Raw genomic sequence first — 13,722 nt, 5'->3', positions numbered from 1 at the left:
TTATCCTCTATGTTTTATCACTTCTTATTAACTTGTATTGCATTTTTTTTGTAAGCAGCATGTCTAACGCTGGCCACACGTGGGCCACAAATTAACCTTTCACAGGCTGGAGGTGGCCTACTGGGGACCCCTGGGTATAGATGCCAAAACAAAATCTGTCCAGCAGAGAACTAAATTGATTTTAAATTTGGCTTGGCAGATGAGTGAAATTGTTTATTTCATGTTTCAGTCAGAAAATGTAGAATTAGCAGTGTTTTTGTACATGTGTATTAGAGAGGCAAATCTTTATTAGGCTTTCCAGATACCTAATAATCACAATAATAATAATTCTTATGACTGAAAGTTGTACCCTAAAAATAAATTAATGTAATTAGTTCAATGTTTTAGATAATAAATATAAAACACATTTTATGTCAGCACAAATAAATATAATTTTACATTATATTTAGACTATCTTCAGAAGCAATATTTGCAGATTGGATTACTTTCAACTCATTTTTATTCCAGTGCTAGTTGGACTTTTGCTTCAGTCCAAGAAAACTAAATTTCCCTTTTCTATGCCTGCGTTGGGCCAGATTAAATCGCAATTGAAAGCCATTTGCCAACTGCAAACTTTAAACCCTACACTTTATACCAGCATTTTGTTTACCTGAATACGTGTTTTTATAACTATGCGAACTTAAGTATTTAAAACCAATCTTGTACTTTCAATTCACAATTACATATAGTAGTTCTTACAGTTGGATTCCTAAAGATAATATAAGAGTAATACATCACCACACGTCACCACAACTGCTTGAGTAACATGCCTGTTTCGTTTTATTGTTCATATCCTGACAAGCATTTAACATATAAGTGAACATGTCCACTGAAATAACTTTCATGTATTCATGGAATAAGGAAATGTCTGGCAGGCTGCTGTCTGTCTGATGACATTCAGGGCCGCAGGCGATTGAAAGGCCTGTAGTTGTCATTTCTCCATCAGTTCTGAGTGATGTCAGACATCTGCAGCGTAGAGGACCAACCCATGCAGCACTGACTATAAGCAGGCATCTTGAAAGTTTTTTCCACAGCTTTACAAGACTAAGGTGCAATGTTCAATGTCCTCAAGGGAAGGGACAGCAGGATTTTCTCATTCAAAACAATGTTACTTGTTCATGCTAGAACCGCACCATAGCAATTCACATACATAATACTGTTCCTTAGTAATGAAATCAATAAATACAGAAAGAAGCACACATATTTTCTCCCTGAAAGACTGTGAAAAGAATTAGAAAGGTAAAACACTGTCTCAAATTGATTTTAGTCCTTTCACAAAGCTAACAGTGCACATGACATCATAGGTCAGTCAGCATTTGAAAAAATAGATTAAAAGGATTGATTATTGGTCTGTATTTAGAGTATCGTCTGCACTTGCTTTTTCCAGGTGTTTACTCCAATATGTAATGCTGAGTTGACTGCTGCAATCACTTCAGAAGGAAGGATATTGGACATAGATCAACATACTCCAATCACAGTACCAAGACTGTTTATAAACATGTAGGTCTTCTGTACAGACGTCATGGATTCACATAATTCATTGACGTCCTGGAGGAATGTACACATAGGAGGCACTCTGCCCAGTTCAGGTTTAGTATTATTGATCGCCACCCCCCATCACAGGCACACACACCTCACAAAATAAGGTCTTTCTCTCAGTCACAGGCCATGCCCTTTACGCCTGCACATTGTAAGGTAAATCCCAGGGTATAACTTGTTGGAGTCTGATTGATTTATTGATCAAGCTGACAGTGTAAACAATATAGCTTGGGACTGGCTTGGGACAATTTGCTACCGAAGACAGATACAATTTAGAAAAGACCTGGGAGGGATGATGCACATGATGCAAATTCTACCCAGCTTTGAGACGTTTAACCACTGTGAATGTCAAGAGCTTTAGTCAACCATTACTGGAGGTATTATCAAACAGGACGTAAAACTGGGACCTGAGGAATACTTTCAGAAGTTTAAAACTCAAGACAAACAGTACACATTACATCAAGTCGGTGCTGTTGATCTTAACATACATGCCTACATCACTTTGTGAAGGCGATCCACTGTGGAACAATTGCATTATTCAAATCACTATTCTAATAAATATAGCATACTGAATTTGACCTCACTTTCAATTAATATTAAGCAGTACATTTGAAAAAAAACGAACGCTCTAGGAACACTCACAAGTTCATTTAAAAACCTACTAATTTATTACAACACTCCTTGTTTTAACCCTACCTCTGATGTTAGGCCATTATACATCGGTTCACATCAATATATAAGCCAATTAAGACCATCTTCAGCACAACAAACACCTCATTATTGTTTAAAAAATGCCTGGTTCACAGGGTCAGCGATTCACCCATGACAGTGTTACAGCAGCAATTGTATTGAAATCGGAAGGGTCTGCGGATCCCTGCAGCGTTCACTTTGTATAAGGATTAAGTTGTTCCAGTTAATTAATCCAAAAGTCTATTATTCGTGTCTCAGATATTGTGACTTGTTTTACGGTCAGGCTTTTAAGCTGCTGGTTGTTTACCGAGCATTTGGTAACACACCTCTGAGGTTTGGGCCTAATTAAAAATAATAATAATGCAAAAAATAGATAGCTAGGCTTTCTTCAAACTAAATATCCACTTATACTTTAATTTGAATATGCCTTTGAAGCCTGATTGTGACTCACTAAGAATTTACTTGTTAGACTATTTCTAGTACTACTTCAACAGAATATGTATTTGGCCTTCCCGCAAATGTCAAATTACAAATTTGTACCCTAGAAATAAAAACACAATGGATTAATTTGTTGTAATTGTGATTCTCAGGAGGGTAGTAGTTTTGATTTCGATCTTTTATCTTTCAAAAGCAATGGCAGTTCACTGGCTTGTGGTGTTGGAATTGGGGAGTATGGTGGAGGCAGGTCTAACTGGGAGCTCGATCTTCACCCAGTACTTTTTGATAGAGGTTTATAGGCAGTCAGATAAACAAAGACAGATAGAATTATATGTGATTAAATAGCATTTGTGGGTATCTTTTGCAAGCACTTCTTGTGCTGCATGATCTCTGCAGTGACATGGATGTCTTGTACACAAACATTGCATGTTACCATTTCTGCAATACTGCGACAAAAAAAAACAAGTTAAGCCAAGATCTGTTAGGAAGCCCAGAACTGTATTTTCCTTACAGGAGAGCATACTGCCTCCAGGCACAGTCTGTAAGTGAGTGAAATACCAACACAACAAGACATTCTCACAATGATGCAATGATTTGCATATTGCCAAAGACACCAGATACATGTGATGAACTATGTGCTGTAACTGTGTATAAGCAGTGACAGTATTATTTATAAAGGCTGTTTAAGGCAATAATAGCATTACAAACAGGTAAACTAAACAAGATTAAGTGTAGCATTTGGTATCAAATTAAAATTATTAAAATTATCTTGACTTTTAAGATAAATAAGATGAATCTAAATAAATCAGTGTACTCTAATTATGTGTGTAATAATGTAAGTTGAACTTTTTTTCTTGCTGCCATGATGCTAGTGTACTTCTCTTTAGTTATTAAAGTGTTTTACATATTCAGCAATAGACCACAAATGTTTAAGATGTGCAACATTTATTACACACATAGCAGGGAGTTTATATAGAGTTGCAAGGGTTGTTGAGTTAGTCAGCGCCCCAAATAGGAGTACAGCTACCCCTGTAGTTGTGTCTTGTGGGTGAGGCACTCCACCTGGCGAAGGGACACTGAGAATAAAATTGCCTTTAACTGAGAACCCAAGTGTGTGGGACTGTTTATTTGGTGGGTTACTAAAATATATTGTAGGTGATTTTCAGTGTCCATTGATTGACATTGATTGCATTATTCAAATGCATTTCTTTTAACTGGGAAAACGTGATAGTCAGGGGATTAATATAGTTTCAATGGTTTGTTTCTCTTGCTTTAGGAAAACTGAGGGGCAGATGGGAAAGCACACGTTTATGGTCTCCCTTTGCTCTGAATGAGCCATTGCCAAATCTGACATCTGCTTGCTGCACAGTCTAAAAGCAGTGGCAGAGATAGCCAGGGCTGTCCTGAAGTTGCCTTTTCTCAAGGCAGGAGAGTGCAACCTCTTGTTGTGTTATGGTGGCAATTAAAACAATGGCACTCCTTAAAATCGACCTCACCCTTCAAACAGTCTTGTTTTGTTCAACATGAGCATTTCTTCTGCCGCTTCCATGTGTAGTCGATGAATTTGTGAATGTCACCAAAATATATCTCTCTGGCTGCATTTCCATACACTGTAAATGAAACATATTAACATTACAACAGTGTTTCAGGCCCCACATATCAAATATGACAGGAAATATATTTGTTTGTTGCAGACATATGTCTCTGTATTAAATTAGGTTTCCATGGCTACAAGGAAACCCAGCCTCTCGTACTTACTTGGCACAGTATAAAAAAGGCCAGCATTCCCAAATAAATCAGTTTGGCCTTGATAGTGAATCCTGGCCTGGCAGGAAGTAGGCAGAGCCATGCTGAGGGTTAAACAGACCTTTGAGATCCATTCATCTTGTAATGTTTACTGCAGGGGACTGGAGCCACGCCAGGTCTCAGGGGTCAGGAGAAACGGGCCCCTGCTCAAGTGGCTTGGGTTGGAGTCTGGCCAGCAGCAGTGCAGGTGTTGGTTCAGCACTCAGGACAGCTGGACACGCTCTTACACACACGGCCACATGGCATCTACACGCAGGGAGACCAGATCTAAAAATACTCCTGCACCGAGGCTCACATTTCATTTCAGTGCCACCAGAGTGGAGTTCACATCTAAATTACAATTAAATTACAGAATCATATATGCATAGGTTAGATGATCACACCAACAAACTGACCAACAAGTCCCTAATTTTGAGCAAACTCAATCAGTGCTCTGTCACTGGCAATCTGAACGATGGAAAACTACTCTGAAATAAGTAAGGAAGGATCAGCATAAGCTATTGATTTATAAACAATGAATGAATCTTCCTTCTCAAAATAAAAGAGAAAATACTTTCCTGACATTTCACTGACAATGTTGCTGATTAAAGACCCCCCTAATGGCTTGTGGTACTTTAGGAACACACAAGTTTATTTTCACTCTTGACATCATTCACAATGTTTGGGTAAAGATCAGCTGGCTGACTATATCACCTCTGATTTGCTGAGGATAAAGAAAGCAACTACACGAGTCTACCATAAAAAGCAGGCCTGAAATACAACTGAAAGAACACTAAAGTGGTGTTTATCGTGTATGCTCTTTCATGGAGATTGAAGTAAACCGAATTAAGCTAGGAAAAGTAAATGCTTATCTGTATTTGGGTCAATTCAAATCCCAGATGAAAACAGAAACACATGCGTTACAATGTGATGTAATTTAATGACGAAGATGAAAATGAACCAGAAACATAGAAAGAATACCAATTCAAGCAACCATTAAAAAAATTGGCATAGTACCCTGCGCAAGGCTGGCACAGAGCCCTTCACAAAATAAAATAATATAACAAAATAATTAATACAAAACATAAAAATAAGTTATTATTAGGCACAGAGGAGGGAAACAAAATAAAGGATCATCATTGGACCAATGGAATACTGGACTGCATCCCAAGAAGAAATGACCAAAAACCCTTTCTGGAAGATGTTGAGATGGTATGAAGACATTTACAGCAGTGATCTGGATGAGAAAATCTAAAGACAGACATTTGTGAATGAATCTTGGGGAGGGCTTCACCAAGCAGAATCACTTAGTGTATTTTCTGACTCTTTATTTTAATTTTGCTTCATAGTATATTTTATGATACGACCATATTCTATATATTAAACCAATCTCATAAACTACTTCTCTGTAAATGTATACTACAATTATGTTGCAGAATGAGTCAAATTGGAGAATACAGTTTAATTTCATGCATTTGTCCCTGCTTGGACTGCTTTAGCCTCTAGAGGCCACTATTGAGGCTGGTCCTACACTGACTCTCTCTCCTTGTCAATAAATAATGAATTACAAGTTAATTGAAGTTTTGCATTTTTGTAAATGAGTTGCTTCTGAAGACAGTTAGCATTGAATACGCAGTTGCAGACCATAAAAACTAGTGATGTGTTTTCTGCAATACTTGTTTAATTATTGTGTCTGTGTATGCGTGTGCGTATCTACAGTGGGTTGGTTGTGAACTAGGACGTTGTGTATCTCAGTTTAGTTTGAGCAGAGCATTACGTTTTCCCTTGTTTCTGTGCAAGGTTTTTGGTACTAAAGTCATGCATTGCCCCCCAACCCTAACACTGGGGCACTCTAATATAACAATTACATGTGTACTGCATATAAGCATTTAATTATTGAGGAATTTATTGTAATGAGGACTCAATGAGGCTTTGAAAAATAACACTTTTACAGTTCATTATTAAACACTTCTATATATACTGTGAATATAGAATATAATATTACAGGTGAATTTATCTCTCTCAAATGGTCCTCTTTGTTCACTCCAACATACGTAACTAAAGTATTTGATTAACCAGTCCTTAATGAGTAAACTTTATTTGAAAAATTAACATAACACTCAAAATGACTGAGAAGTCATATTTGGGCATATGTATGTAAAGCAGGTCATTAAAATCGCACAGCCGCTCTGCTCTGTAGGATTAATTATACCGAAAGTGTGATCAAAACAAGTTCACTGGTTCACATTGGCATCCCACTATAATAGGGTGATATCCAAAACACATTCGACATTTTGTTAGGTAAGGGAAAATTGGTTTTGACTGTGCAATCCATTTCTGCATTTCAGTTGAGTGTGTCTATCTTAGTTTAATTTTAGTTTATTTTTTTCTCTACAATGTTTGTGTTTGGTTTTTTTCAGGTTTGGGGACTTGATTAATATAAAATTGTAGTTCAATAGATGCCATAAAACATGAGTATTATTAATGGAGATAAAAATGTTTTGTTCCCTTGCCTTTCCAAACTCAGCATAACATTTTTATTTTCATCCACCCCCTCACCACCTTCACAACAGTGCTTTTCTCTGAGGGTGATTCCCCACAGAGATCACAATCCTTAAAGAGGCCGCTGCACTGCTTCTCTTTGTAAGTACCTTTAGAACTGTGTCGGGCAAACCTATGGGCCACCGTCCTGCAGGTTTTATAGATCTCTGTAAATCTCTACACATTTACAACCTGGAAACAGTGTTTATCTGCAAATAAATGGCTGGATAAAGTGAGAGCTTAGGTTGAAGAAACCAAAGGCCCTGCAGCTCTTCAAGACCAGAGTTTATCAAAACATGGATGCCCATTTGGGGTGCTTCTTTTAAAGTGTTGGTATCAAACAGTAATAAACTGTGGGACTGTGGCCGTTCAGTCCAGGGTTGTGCATCTCTGCTCTGAGTAACTGAGTAACCTTTAAAAGGAAACAATTGTGTCTTGGGAAGTGATATTTTTGTTCTCACAGGAGTTTATCATTGTTTGAGTGTTTAATTTGATTTATTTAACGCTGATAAGGCACACCTTAGAATCTGCCAAAATTGCGTGGGGAAAACTGGTACTCCTAAACTCCTCTGAAGATGAGGTGATAGAGTCACTCCAGACAGATTTACAGGAGTTCCCACTATACACTCGGTTCATTGGGAAATTCACAGTCCTTAAAAGTATTGGTGTATATGTACTCATGTGTCTGTAAGAGTGTATAAATATAGTATCTGTGATTTTTCTGTTTGTATTCTTACACTTCTGCAACTTTTAAAACTTAAAAACATTCACAATCATGGCTGCTTTACATCCCCCAGTGTTTCAGGATGTGAAGTTTCAACACTTATTGGAGAGCAGAAAAGACGACATCTACAGGAGCACAGGGTTAGTCTTCCCGGCAGTTTGGGTTATAATCACTTTCAATGGCAGTGCACACTTTGAGACGGGGTGGAATTTTATAGTAGCCTTTAAACAGAAAGACAATTGAATCAGACATTATTTAAACCATTGGCAATCTGAGTGCCATTGCAGTGCAATAAATACATAGAATATAGGCTTATACCCATTCGTATTAGTCTTTATTTCTTGTTGTTATTAATATGATAAAGTTGCTGTTTATCTCCTGTTAGGTATTAATAAATGATATGTATAAACGCTAAAGGTAATATTGATCATTGTGCCTGATCTACCACTGCACACATTAAGCATGTAACTCTACACTGTACTTTGTACTTGTTTTTAGTTCACATTAAAGAGGACCTATACTGTATATTACTCTAGGCCTAATTTGCATTTATTGCACATTATGTCAATATTTTGAGAAGTGTATGTTGTCACAGGAGGGCTAATTTGAATTGGAGAGTTACCATTTTTACTGCTCCTTTAAAATTCTCAAAGCACACCTGAATAAGTTACAATTTAAATTCCTCTGTTCTATTATATGAATTTCATATACATTAATTTCTGTAGTAATGCAATGATTTTATTTACTCCTCCACTATTTTATATTTCACTCACATATCCTCATATATAGGCGTATCATATCATCCTCCCGCACCTGTTCCAACAACAAAAATAGACCGTTAAGAAGGAAAACCGTGTTTCTTTGGAGAGTTTCTCTTCCCCTGCTGTTTGAATCTGTCAGTGATATTCAAGTAAATGAGAGTGGACTTTCTCTATTCAATTAGCTTCTGTTAACATTGTTTGAACTTGAAATGTGAATTGACCTGCTGGGGAAAGCACAGAGAAACAGAACAGAGGGTTGCACAAGACAAATGTGAACAGTCAGCGAGGCATGTTGTAGTTAAAGGGAAGTTAACAGTCTGATGGTGACCTGGTGGGGCGGCAAAATAAGGGCACAGTGCAGTGTGTTTGATTTCAAGCCAGTGAGACAGTGAGAAAACTCTCCTCTAGCATCCAACCAGCAACTACAACAGATCTGCGCACAGGCAAATATGAAGAGAACATTTTTCCTGCCAATTTCTCCTGTTCTTGCCCTTCGGCCTGTTGTATTTTGCACCTGACACCATCACCCCAGGTGTGATACAGTATTACAAAATTATGTAAATTGCCCTTAGTAGCATTTGCAGTAATGAATAACATTTATTTAAAATGATCAGGGTTAGACACTGTATGACTTTTGTTTGTAAATATGACAGCCTTTTTTCTTTTGCAAAATTACACTGTATTTTAAACCATTGTAAGCATACAAATATTTGTGTTATTTCATTTATTCTTTATTTCGTCTACTTGATTTTTACAAACAGCTTGTCTGAAAAATATTTTTTTGCTTGGGAGAGAATATGAATTGTTCTCCCCCCTTTTACAAAAAATCTGCTTATACATCCAAAGTGACATATTCAAATAAATGATGCCCTAGCGTATCAGCATTATAGAAGCCCGAATTGTGGCCTGCAGTCATGGTTTATTTATTGCTGACTGGTTTATTGAATTCTTGGGCTCTGAAAAGATTAAAAACAGAGATTTGGGGATGTATACTTCTTCATTAATGGCAGCGAGCAATGATCTTTTGTGGAGCTGGATACATAAACAAATTGTCACTGCGTTTTAGTTTGAAATTTAATTTGCTACACTTTGTTTTCTGCCAATAAAAAATCCTTAGTTATTGTTAGGCAATATATTTATCATGCAAGATGTTCAACGGGCGCACTATATAATATATATATATATATTTATGTGTATAAAATCTTTTAAAACATTTTTTTTCAGGTCTAGGCTTTTAAAGAATGTGTGGTCATGAATTCCCATATTATGGTTAAACTCTAAATAACCTAAATAACCAGTCATAACTTTAATGTGAAATAAAATATTTTTAAATATATGCCTTTTCAGAAATATGCTTATCCCAGTGTAGATTGAAAAAAAAAATTGTATTCCAAAGATATGTACTTTGTCTAGGAACAAAAGATCACTGTGTTAGGGTTTGCTGAATACAGGATTATTTAATGGCAGAATTGAGATTGCTGCTTAGATTTGTACACCATTTTTTTGTTGCTCACTCAGGTGGAACACTACAGTATAATACTCTGAAGGTGTGTAATATGTTCGTTACAGTCTCTGTACGGCACAATATTGCTATACCTAATGGATGTTACACTGATCCTTCAGTAGGTACATTACAAGGTCAGAGGGAACATGATGCACCTCATGCCCCACATGAAAATTTAAATATAATACATGCACTATATTTCAGATAGTGACGTCAATGTCTCTATACTTGCTAGGGTTATGGTAGGGGTTTCATATCTCCATTCAGGTTTCCCTTCAGTGAGGCCACAATTGCATTTCTACTGAGTGACCTCAGAAGGAATGAGTTATTTGGGGTACAACTGCTAAGATTGTAATGCAAGTCAAAGTTAAGTGTAAATATTACACATTAAATGTTGAAAACCCCTACAAATATACAATCAATCACAACAATAGAGTCCAATTGGTAACAAAAATAATAAAAAATGCCATAGATCACGTAAGTATCGCCCAATCTGCAACTCTTATCACAGCTTAATGAATCCAATATACTGTTATAGATATGTATCATTCTCTATCGTGGAGGGTGTGTTTATACAACTGTCATCTTCTAACTCAAACTTTGCTTTATCAGATTAAAAAAACAATCATTTAATTTGGGGGCAGTACTGTATGTGAAACTGGGAGGTAGAAGAAAATCTGTTGAGATATTTATGCGACGTAGATTTTTAAATAACACAAAATTAATATTTGTTTTCTCTTGTTTATGTTGAACTACTGCAGCAAAAGACTGGACCTGGATAAACCTTTAACAATGGGACTGCAGCCATTGTTCAGACCTACACACTCCTACACTGCTCATTTTTCTCTACCTACACCTTCCTCAGAAAGTTAAAGTAAAGTTACAGCACCTTCATTCTCTATTGTATCATTGCATGATTATTTGATTGGCATTTGGAAAAGATAATACAGAGATTTCAGGCAATCTTTTTTACACAACTTCCCCCGCAAAACTGACAAATCTGAGAAGCCATCACATTAAATTTCACTTCATGTCCCTGTATTATCACCATTAACACATTCCTTGGCATCTGCTCGCCCTCCCTGTTGATTCTGCAAATATGTTCTTTAAAAAAAGGTATACATTTTGTTTTCACATTAACGACACTCTGTACATTTGTTTATTTTTCTGGATTTGATGATCCTAAGTTATAAAATAGAGATCTTAAATTATCTCACCACATTTATACACATGAACCTATTTCCTTCACATCCTCTGGCTGATGTACTGAATTAATCTGCAGTTAACTGTATGATAATGCCACTGTTGTAACTGATGATAGCAATTATGTACTAGTACATAGTTACCACAGATATGACAAAGAAGGCACGATGACAGATAGTACCTTCACTACAGCTCCCAGAAGCCTTTGGGTTTAGCCAATTGCCAGCGGTCACCCGAACAACACAGGCACAGCAAGTGCAAGAAGCAGTGAGAGTGAGAATGAACACGATCTCATACGTCTGGCTTTTGGACTGGTATCTAGATTGTGATTTGGCTTTGTTTGCCTAAAGAAAAGCTCAAGTTTTGTTTTGGGTTTCTTGTTGATTTATTCTTAATTATCCACTGCATACATTGATTTAATTTGGCTTAAATCACCAACTCTGTGTGTGTTTACCTTGGCTATTTAACCCCTTGACACTTAAAGTGGCTAGATGCAAGAGCCCAGTGTCCACCCACACAGTGTCACATCCTTAAAACCTTTTCAGGAGTGCAGTTATGATACATAACAAGGTCTGGGTTCACCATTTTCAAGTATTGCAGATAGATAATGGTCAGTGAAATGTGTATGAGGAAAAAAATGAAAATGTGTAGATTTTAAATTCCTCCCATTCTCCCAAATTAAGCTGAGCTTTGATTTGAGAATTTAACAATGCCATAAATGTCCCACTCCTTCTAAAGGTCTTGTCAATGCTAACTGAGATATTATATACTCTACTTTCTGGTACAGAAGAACCTTGCCCCAGCAGCGAAGGATAGGCTCAAGTCACAAATCACATTATTGGTGTTTCAAACAAATCCACTGGAGTGGTAAATGCTTCTCGTGTTGTCAACGGACTCCTTTGCCCTCATCCTTATGAAATCCCATTAAGGCTGATTAAGCAATTTAATAAACACTGATTGATTTTGTGCCAGGGGCTGCCAGTTTCAGGTACATCTCTCTAGTATGAGCTCCACAAGTGAAAAAGGGGGACTGATGAGCTAGCGAGGATCGTATAATTAAAACAAACGAATTTATTTGAAACTGGGTGATAGAATTAACCGATCAGCCGATATAAGTCAGGCCCAGCCTAAAATGCCACTTGAGCATAATAATATCCTTATTAAAATTAACCATCCACTCCGACAACCATGTTCAGCATGAGAATGAATAATGTGACAGTGTCTTTGTGGTGAGGAGGCCTGCAGCTCCATAAAGCAGGTTAACAAAACAATCACATCCCACAGAACACACTGCAAACTTCAAGGCGGTGCAGAGAAAGACTCTTCAGCATGATAGATGCACTGAAGCATTGTTGACCAGTTGAGCACCTGACTGACAGTCCTTAATTCTTCAGTAACAGCAGCACCTTGTAGTGCCAAACCTTGTCAGGTCAGAATAGAAGATTCTCAAGTCTAAGCTGCTTATTAGTTAATTGTGTCTACAAATAGTGCAGAAGTGAGACTCTCAAAAGTGAAGGAGTTGGAGTACAATGTATTGTGAAGAACAGTCTGGATTGGAAATGGAGGAGTCGCTGCAACAGACAACACCTTGCTTAAGTTTAATGTAAGGACTCACACATTTAATGTCTGAATTTCTTTCAGTTTTTATTACCCCTAATAGTTCAGCCTTGCTGTTGATAATGACGCTTAAGGATTCACAAGCTGTGAATTTCATATATCGTTGGTCTTTTGTCTTATTCAATATTTAAGATGAGGCATGGACATTAAATTACTGTGCATTGTTCCATTGGACAATTTTATTCATTCCAAACCTTTAATTACTAAATTAGTCATGATTCATATTCAAGTTCCAGGAAAAAGACATTAAGTCGAGTTGTGAACCCCAAAGTAATATAAAGGCACTTCTAGTGAGACTCCACAGTGAAGGAAGAAACACAGTTAATACTACACCCGGGCTGGTCAGGAGGTGTTTCCTTCTCATCCATAATGTCCTAACCTGACAGAAAATAACAGTCAAAGAAAATTGGAAAAAACTGAAGAAATGGTACTGCGACAAAAGTGAATCTGTGCATCTTCAGAAGCCTCCCTTGTCCAGCTTTCACATGAACTGCCATCAAAGTCCTGGAGCTGAGCTTGTGGTCCAATCTAAATGGTTAGTTTAACTGTCAGCAGGGGTTACTTTGTACCAAATAAGACTCCTACAGAGTAAAATAACATCTTCACTTTTATCTGTTTATTGAATGAAGGATTGAGTTAGAGATTCTTTTCATGGTGTGGGTGGCAAAATAATGAAAATCTATCCCCACTGCACAAAAACACTTTTGTGAGTTTCAAACAACTTTCTTTTCTTTTTTTCCTTTAGTACGCAGCGAGCTGAGGTTAATGTCAGGACATGGTGAGAGGCACTTCTCCCAGGTTCAACCGAGACACCACGACGAGCCTCTTGTTCTTTGTAGCACTCCGAAGAGAGTCTGCTGTGTAATTCAAATGGATCCTTT

Source organism: Amia ocellicauda, chromosome 13 (assembly GCF_036373705.1).
Source record: "Amia ocellicauda isolate fAmiCal2 chromosome 13, fAmiCal2.hap1, whole genome shotgun sequence".
Lineage (NCBI taxonomy): Eukaryota > Metazoa > Chordata > Actinopteri > Amiiformes > Amiidae > Amia > Amia ocellicauda.
This window is presented reverse-complemented; position numbering follows the sequence as displayed.